We start from the raw sequence: 9,275 nt of genomic DNA on the forward strand, positions 1-9,275 counted from the left end.
CCAGCTACTTCTCTCATGAGAGATTCTCAAGAACCTCTCCACCTCACTATATGAAGTCCCATGCAGCTCCTGAAGACAACTCCTCAGAGGCTTTATTTTTTTTTATTTATTTATTTTTCCTCAGAGGCTTTAAATAAATGTGCCTTAATAAAATAACTCACCAATACCCAGGAGGGGGAACCACGCACGCTGCCTTTCTCAAATGTACCTGCCCAGGGAACCCTCCTGGGTAAAGAATTCCTCAGGATAGGGATCCAAGGAACACACTTTGGGAACAGTTCATGCCCATCCCTGATATTCAGGAGAGCTTGGTCCCAGGAGCCTCACGAATCCTAGAATTCAACCGGCTATTGTTTCCTCTCCGCCCCATCAAGGTTTCCTGGGCCCCCTCTGCCTCGGATTATCCGCAGATGCACTCAGTGATTCAGCACCAGGAGAATCAATCCTGAGCCCTCAGAGCATGGCCTGGCTTTTTCCTTGTTTTTGTACAGAGCTGGAGCCTCTTTTTTGGTTTAACTGTATATTTGGAAATGATCTCAAATGTACAAAAAGCCTGTACAAATAATGCAAATGACACCCTTCACCTAGACTCACCAACCATCAACGTTCATTTTGCCAGTTTGCTTTCTCACTCTATCTCTCATATATTCTTATCTTTTCTTCTGAACCACCGAATTGCTGACAACCTGACTCTCTGCGCCTGTCTGGCCAGCTCGGACACCGTAACAAAACAGCATAGACGAGGTGGCTTAATTATCTAAAATTTAGTCCCCATGGTTCTGGAGCTGGAAATCCGAGATCAGGTTCAGCCTCAGGGGAGAGCCCGCTTGCTGGCTGTGGGCACTGACATCCCGCTGGTCCTCACTCCGAGGAGTAGGAGAGAGCGCGCCGGAGGTGTTCCTACAAGGACCTGAAGCACATGGGATCGGGCTCGCCCTCCTGACTGCATCCTACTTCAATTACCTCCTCACTCCCAGTGCAACCGGGCTGGGCACTGGGGCTTCATATGTGGATTTGGAGGTGTGGAGATGGGGACACAATTCAATCCACAGCAGTCCTCAAATAATCCTGTAGGTTTAAAAAAAAAAAGATTTTATTTATTCATGAGAGACACAGAGAGAGGCAGAGACACAAGGCAGAGGGAGAAGCAGGCTCCCTGCGAGGAGCCCAATACGGATCTCGAACCCAGACCTGGGATCACCACCTAAGCCAAAGGCAGATGCTCAACCAGGCGCCCCCGGCAGGTATGTTTTAATAACAAGAATGTTTTGCTCACGTTGCCACCACACGATTATTTTTAGGAATGCATAGGGTTTTTAATGAGGTTTACCGCAGCACAATTAAGAAGTTCTAAAAGTTGACCATTGAAACATTATCACTTAATGCATGATTCTTTCTCAGATTTTTCCAGCCACCCCCGTCACGTTCCTCATAGCATTTCATTTCAAAATAAGATCTACCAGTGCATTTAGCAGTAGGTCTTCTTGAGGCTCCTTTATTCTGGACGATTCTTCAGTGCTTCCTTTTTCTTCATGGCTCCGGCATCTTGAGGGCAGCTGCAGAACTGAGGCTGTGTCCTTCGTGCGTGCTGTCAGGAGACACAGGCTGTCACCGGTCCCAGCAATGGCACTGTTGACTCGGATTGCTTGGTAGGGGTGGTGGGCTCCAGGCTGCTCCATTCGCCCCTTGGAATGTCACAAGTCACCCATGAAAAGACACTTTGAGACACTCTAAATAACATGTTCTTCATTTAACTTTCTCCCAGGGGCACCTGGGTGGCTCAATGGTTGAGCTCTGCCTTCGGCTCAGGGTGTGATCCTGGGGTCCTGAGATCGAGTCCCACATCAGGCTCCCTGTGGGTAACCTGCTTCTCCCCCTGCCTGTGTCTCTGCCTCTCTGTCTTTCATGAATAAATAAAAATAAATACATAAAAAATCAACTTTCACCAGACGGTCTTCACATCCATCCATGAGTAGGACCCTATTCTTGCCCAAATCACTTGCTGCTCAGATGATTGCAAAATTGCAATTTTCTGACCTATCACTCCGTCCACATTTGTTAGCTGCTGTTCCACTCTAAAGACTTTCTCTTCTCCTCTGTTTGTTCATTGATCCATCTGCTAATTCATTGTCAGTGTGGACTCCGGATTCACATCCTCATGATGGGGTTATGATCCATTACTGGCAGTGTCCATTATGATGCTGGAATCATCTGGCCTTGTCTGATGGGAGCTCAAGTGGCCCCTGTCCTCTGATGTGCCCCTGGATGGGGCTCTTCACTTCTCATATATAAATGGTCTTCAGGGGTGGTGGGTGGCTCCATCGATGAAGCATCTGCCTTCGGCTCAGGTCATGATCCTAGGGTTCTGGGATCGAGTCCCACATCAGGATCCCTGCTCAGTGGGGAGTGTGGCCTTCCCTCTACCCCTCCTCCTTGTTTGTGGTCGCTCTCTCTTTCTCATGCTCTCTCTCTCTCTCAAATAAATAAATAAAATCTACAGAAAAATAAAAATAAGTAGTCTTCAGGGAGGGTACAAGCTGCTTGAAATGGTACCCAAAAGATGACATGTCTGCGTGTATTGTGAGGGGGTGAAGGTCCAATAGCTTCCATTCCATTTTCAAAGGGACTGTCACCTCCCCACAAGAAGACAAAGAGACTCTGGAATAAAGGCCTGGGTGGACATGTCCATGTTATCCCCGCTGCCTCCAGGTCACAAATGAGCACAAACCGTGCTCACAGAGCAGGTGGCCCCAGGACATGGGCTTTCCTTTCTCAGCTCCATGTGACAGTGACGAGGTGGTAGGAGGGGCCTCTATCAGGTCACAGAGGAGCTTCCCTGCAGCGCAGAAGAGAAGAAGTGAGGTTATCGCTGCCCCCATCCCCTCAGAGCCAGCCCGAGGGTGTCTGTGTGCTATGACGTCAGGAATGTGCTATGACGTCAGAGTCTCTTGCCAGGACTCTCAAGGGCAAGCTTGAATCTGGGGCTGCCACTAGTTTGAAACCACTTGAACCGTGTGACTTCTTTTTTTTTTTTTTTAAGATTTTATTTATTGATTCTTGAGAGAGGCAGAGACACAGGCAAAGGGAGAAGCAGGCTCTCTGCGGGGAGCCCAATGCAGGACTCGATCCCAGGACCCCGGGATGACGCCCTGAGCCAAAGGCAGACGCTCAATCACTGAACCACCCAGGCGTCCCCAACCATGTGACTTCTCAGCCATATTGAACAGTGACTCCGGGGGCATGCACTCCTCTGGGCGCCAATGTCTGAAATGCTTCACTGAGGAAGATGCACCCTGCATGGGAATCCGGTCTTGACACTCAGAGCGGCTGCTGTGTGGTCAGCGCTTCAGCCCACCTGACTCAGCTCTTGCTGCAAGCACAAGTGTGGACAAATATCACCTCCCATTCTACACTCAAACCAGGGCTCAACCCGCCATCCCACAGCTTGTGAGTGACCCGACAGGCTGCAAACCCAAACCCACAATTTTCAGCATCCAAAGTCCCAATCCCATCCACACTGGCAAGACCCCTCCCTCAGGACAGAGTTCAGCTCCAAGCCCTTAGAAAGGGGCCACGGTAGACCACAGTGAGGGTCCTTAGCTCCACCCTACAGTCTCTTCGCACCCCTGTCCCCAGATGGGGGCTCAGCCACCTGACTCACTTTGAACAGGAGAATATCAGCTGACAAGGGCAAACCAAGGCTTGAAAGATGCTCTTGTGAGTGGGCTCATCGCCTGCACCTCTGCTGGTGCTGTGAGGAGATTACGCCCACGGGAGCCTGCTGGTCCCTGCAGAATTGACACACGGAGCATGTCCTGGCCCAGAGCCAAGCCCAGCTGAGCCCACTGTGAATCAGCCAAACCTCGACCAGTCCGTGGACCAGCAAGAAATACATCCTGATGGTTGTGTTCCTGGAGTCTGAGAGCAGTTTGTTACACAGTGTAACAGCCATAGCTGACTGATACAGAGGGGTTACCGGGGACACCTGACCCCCTCATTTCACATTCACTTTTTAAATCGGCACAAGCCCCTTTCTTAAGAGTGCTTGCACCTCTGACCTTGAACTTCATGGTCTGTTTCTGTGGTGGGGGGAGTCCAGAGCAAGCAGTTAGGTGACAATTACATCTGCAGAAGGAAAGACACACTTCTCATCTGAGTAACGGTGAGTGGGGCCCAGAGCCTGAGGCTGGAGAAAGGGACAGGGAAGGCGCATGGCCAGGAGGAGCACAGAGAGGGGCTCTCGTGACAATGTCCTCTGTGAAAGAAGCAGCCCTGAGCCAAGACTTGGAGTTAAAGCCCTGGTAAGGGCTACAACTATGAGAGGACGCCAGAGCTGGCCCAGCCTCCTTGGTGGTCTGATTCTCTGACTAGAAGCTTCATGAGGGAGTCGAGGCCAATTACAGGACAGCACTGAAAAGAGAACAGGACAGAAATCCCTGGCCTCTTTCTGCCACTCCTGCTTCCCCAGGAGGGAGGGTGGGTTCCCGCAGAACAGGTCCCCAATGACTCAAATGCAAGCGGGGTTAGGGGTGTGGGCTTTCCGGAGGGCGCCTTGGCCATCGTACCCTCTGCTCCCTGTTCCTTCACAAACACGCACACGGTTTCCACTCTTCAAAGCATGCACCGTAATGAGGAAGGGTCGTGGCTCAGAGCTGGGAGTCACACCCAGGCCCACAAGGGGACTGGGGCACCCTGTTGACCGCCTTGGTTCCCCCATGGCCATCTTTTGTTGGGGGCACTAGAGAGGACTACCTACCACATGGAGCTCTCCATCTCTGAGCCCCAAGCTGGGGATGGTTAACCCCCAAAAAGGGTGAGCCTTAACCACTTATTCATCATCCCTGTGTGCCCCACACATGAAGGCCCCAGTCTCCACTGAACAGACCCCAACGATCCAAGAGAAGGTGGCTCAAGCCGAGGCCACAAAGCCAACCGTCCCAATGCAGGGCCATCAGAGAAAAATCTCTGGTTCTGAGAAGTCCTCTGAGATGGTTGTGGGTTTGGGTGGGAGGGGAGCTGCCTCGTGGGGATACTCCAACCCACAGAAACGGCCCTGAGGGGCAAGGGAACTGTGACCCAGGACTATCGGAGTCTCTCAACTGGAGCCCAGTGGGAATTCCCGGCCCAGGCCATCCCATTGTCTGGGGAACTCTTATCTGCAAAGGCAGACGGTCCTTTTCACAGACATCTGCCAACCCTTGTCCCAGTCTGGATCTTGGGTTTCCACAGGGAGGCGAAGGCCAGTGTCGGAAGATGGGGCCACGCCAGAGGGGGCAGGCTCTGTTTACACACAGCAGTGCTGGGCACCAGCTCCCACGGGATCGTGTGTCTGTGTGCACAGGTGGCCCGGAGGGCCATGCTCCACTCACACGGTGCCTGGGCGACTGGCCTCCCTCCCTCCCTCCTTCTTCCTTCTTTCCCTCCCTTCTTCTTTTCTCCCTTGCTCCTTTCCTTCCTTCTTTCCTTCCAATAGATCGAATGCTTTTTCTGCTCCAGACCTGTACTATATGGTAGGATTTTAACAGTCAGCAAGCCTCCATTGCAGCCCACAGGTGGCTCACAGGCCAGAGAAAACTCAAGCAGACAATTGCAATACATGATGACGGGTGATGTGACAGGTGGCAGGGACTATGAGGGTCCACGGGGAGTCATCTAACCCAGCCCGGGCCCGGGGGCTCAGGGAACAGTCACCCATGGGACCCAAATAGGATCTTCGTTACTGCTCTGAAGGAAACAGAGGTAAGGCCAGAATCTCTTCGGAAGCACTATGGCCTGATGGGATGTAGGTCTTTGAATGTACCAAGACCTTGCGATTGATTATATACTTGGAAGTATAGTCCTTGGAATTGATTGCGGTTACCTTCGTAAATCCCAAACATCCCAAACTAGTTTCAGCTCAGAGCACCTTTCATCTTTGGCACACCTACCAATGCTCCGTGGAACACGCTCTTTGCAAGAAAAGTCTCCTTTCTTAATGTCACCATGAAAATTATCATCATGAAGATCACGTAATGACACCAGAAGATGATGTTAAACCGGGAGAAGCCAAACAGGGTCCTGAAGATAGTTCTTAACCACTGTTATCTGAGTTTGCTGGGCCAAAGCTACAACAAAGGGATTTGAAAGACATAAACCCACAGGGATGCAGAGGACAGAAAGGCAAGAGCAGTAGCCACTTCTGGAAGGTGCGCAGAAAATGAGCAGGTAAATCTCTGGCTGTGTAGAACGGCTTAAGAAAGCTCAGCCACACTGGTGGGTGGCGGTGGGGAAGAGCTTACCTGCACGCACAGCAGGATCCTCCAAAAGCCAGGCTCTGACCCAGACATTCTCCTCAGCCTGCCGTTGTAGCTCACGTTTTCCCAGAGACCTTCAAATGTGATGATGATATCACCTTTTCCTTCCACAATTCGGTTTGTGCTTCTTAATCCACTTTTCAGAACCAAACAGTGTGTTGTCAAGGATTGTGGCAGACACTGGCCAGATGGTCACCAAACCTGTTTCCTTTTTCTTCTAGGGACCCAGCTGGACGTGCTGTCTAGCCCTCCTCACAGGTAGACGCAGGTATGTGACCAAGCCCCGCTCAATGGAATGAGCTGGAAATGATGTGCACCACCTCCAGGCGAGGCCCGTGCGACCCACCCTGCTCTTTCCTTCTGTTCATCCTCTGCCAGCCCAGTGCAGGCTACCAAATGGAGGGTCCTGAGGGATGGCAGGAGCTCTGGCATGGAGAGGCCTGAGTCCCTGCGTGACTGCATGGAGCAGAGCCCCAACACTACCTGCACCGCACAGCCATGGACAAGAACTACACATTGGCTGGATGAGGCCACTGTAATTGGGGAGTGATGGTTACCACTGTCAACATACCCTGATTAGTACCCTGATCCGTGAGGGAGCTTCGCATGAGTGCTGAAACCCAGGAAAATCTAAGCAATTATTTTTCAGCGCACAGTCCCTCATTCAGAGTAGGTAAGTAGTTAGTGAACGTTTGCTGAACAAATCAATGAACAAACAAGACCGCTTGGGCTTGGTTTCAAAGTCGTGTCTGCCCCGGCACGTGGCCTGGAGGGGAACGTGAAACATGCACAGTTGATTTGTTAGGGTAGTGGGGATGTGGGTGATATTTTTCCTGTAATTCTTAGGATAAAGTTATTTTGCAATAAACATGTAGGGAATGTGGAGTGGGCCTCTCCCACGTTATATATGGCATGCGTAAAAACATCGATACACACAGCCCTCCAGACAGATGTTTCTTCGCAAGCAAGAGCTCATTTCTCCAAGAGCAGGCAGGAGCCAGCAATAGGGCATCCCCTTCCAGTGACCCGGCTCTGCAAATCCACCCTCCCCACTCCTAACCTACTCAACTCCATTTCCCTCGGAAAGCACACACGTACACAACACGCACACCACAAACATCCTCTACTACCTTCAAGACTGAGTTCAGATGTCACCAGGCCAGAACTCACCACTGGTCCCGCGTCGCTCCAGGGTGTCAGCTGTCTGCTGTAGCACTTTTCCAGTCTGCCTCACGGTACCCAGAGGACAGCATGTCCCAGGGGTGAAGGGCTCAGCTCACCCCACAGGCTGCCTATGCCCACTTGCTAGCTGGGATTATAACAGCACCTGCCTGTAGAAGGTTTGTGAGAATAAAGTTAAAGATGCATGGAATGTTCTTAGAAAGGTGACCGGCCCATATGGGTCATTCAGGAAGCCTTGGCTCTGATGGTTGTCCCTGAATCTGGCTATTGCGATGCCTCATTAACCCCCAGGCAATGAGCACACCCTCCTCACCAGCAATGGCCTGGAGCCTGGCACTTGACGCATTACACATAGAACAGACCTGAGAGCTTGACCAGCAGCCAGGGAGCTGAGACAAGGCCATGTCTGCTGATGGAAGCTGCTCAGCTGGCTGGGTAAGAGGCAGGATGCTCTGCAACCTTGGGACCATCCCAGCCATTGGCCCAGCCTCACCCAGCGCCCAGCCAGAAACTCAGACCCAGAGGATGACTGGAGGAACTGGGGACATGCCACCAAAGAAGAGAAGACATGGGGAAGCATCAGTCACTCAGAAATGAGGGTTAAGCACTTACTAATCGCCAGGCACCGTTCTCAAGTGAACAAGGCAGACAAACTCCCTGCCCTCCTGGACTTGCATCCTAGGTAATCTAATAAATAAAAAGTAGAACCAAAGAATCCAATAAATAAATACACAAAGCAACATCAGCTAGTGCTAAGTTCTAAGATGAAAAAGAAAAGCAGGGGGATCCCCAGGTGGCTCAGCGGTTTAGTACCTGCCTTCAGCCCAGGGCGTGATCCTGGAGTCCGGGATCAAGTCCCACATTGGGTTCCCTGCATGGAGCCTGCTTCTCCCTCTGCCTGTGTCTCTGCCTCTCTCTATCTCTGTCTCTGTGTCTCTCATGAGTAAATAAATTAAAAATCTTAAAAAAAAAAAAAAGAAAAGCAGGTAAGCCTGGGGGTAAGGTGCTGAGCCAGCCCACATGGGTGGGGGTGTGAGGACATGGTTTCGGTGTCAGGGAAGGTTATCCTTGGCAGGCACCTACATGTCCCAGAGGCCTTTGCCCTCAGGCTTCGGACTGTCCTGGTCAGCAGGACAGATGGAAGAGTGGAGGGCGAGAGGAGGGGGAAGCTGAGGTAGTCTCTCCCCCGTCCCCTCTCCGTGCTCCCAGCTCCTACCAGGTGCTCCCCAGCACAGTTTGGTTCTGCTGGTCGGTGCTCTGGCAGCATGGCCTCCTGTCCGTGTCCCTCTGACTCCACTGGGCATCGACTCCCTTCTGGAGGTGACAGCCAGGGTATCAGTTGAGGAGAGGCTGCAAGTCACTACAACGTAAGTGCTCTGAAGTGAAGCAAGGTGCCACTTCTCTTTCAGCTGTTTCTTCTCTTCCCTCCTTCCCAAATTTGGGTGGATCTTTTGCCCATCCTCCTTCTGCTCTGCTTCCTTTGCTCTTGTGAGTGAGATGCTACTTGCGGCTGACAAGAGAAGCTAAAGATCCCCCACTGACATTTGTCCGAGGCTATGGCCCTGAAATCACTCTTCCTGATGGGTCCTCACACATCTGGCACCTTCATTTTCTTCTTTTCCAAAACACACACACATATACACACACCCTCCCCCATGAAAAGATAAATAAACAAATGAGCACACTGCATGGCTCTGTGGTCAACAGTGTGGTCAGAGAATCTCAGCGCTCCCCCCACCCCCCACCGCCATGTACTCCAGCCCTGGAGACAGGCCCATGGTAGAAAGGGGCAGTGGGCTC

At 51.7% G+C, this 9,275-nt stretch overlaps 1 long non-coding RNA gene across 1 annotated transcript; it reads right to left on the reverse strand.

Moving 5' to 3' along the window:
* Nucleotides 1-1,113: 1,113 nt before the first annotated feature.
* LOC119864251 lies at nucleotides 1,114-8,328 on the reverse strand. Its single transcript, XR_005373564.1, has 5 exons — nucleotides 8,088-8,328; nucleotides 7,464-7,624; nucleotides 6,279-6,429; nucleotides 3,662-3,788; nucleotides 1,114-3,370 (listed from the first exon to the last, which is right to left on the reverse strand). It is a non-coding gene; the product is annotated as an uncharacterized LOC119864251 (long non-coding RNA).
* Between the last annotated feature and the right edge of the window lie 947 nt (nucleotides 8,329-9,275).

This window comes from Canis lupus, chromosome 18, assembly GCF_011100685.1.
Source record: "Canis lupus familiaris isolate Mischka breed German Shepherd chromosome 18, alternate assembly UU_Cfam_GSD_1.0, whole genome shotgun sequence".
Taxonomy (NCBI): Eukaryota; Metazoa; Chordata; class Mammalia; order Carnivora; family Canidae; genus Canis; species Canis lupus.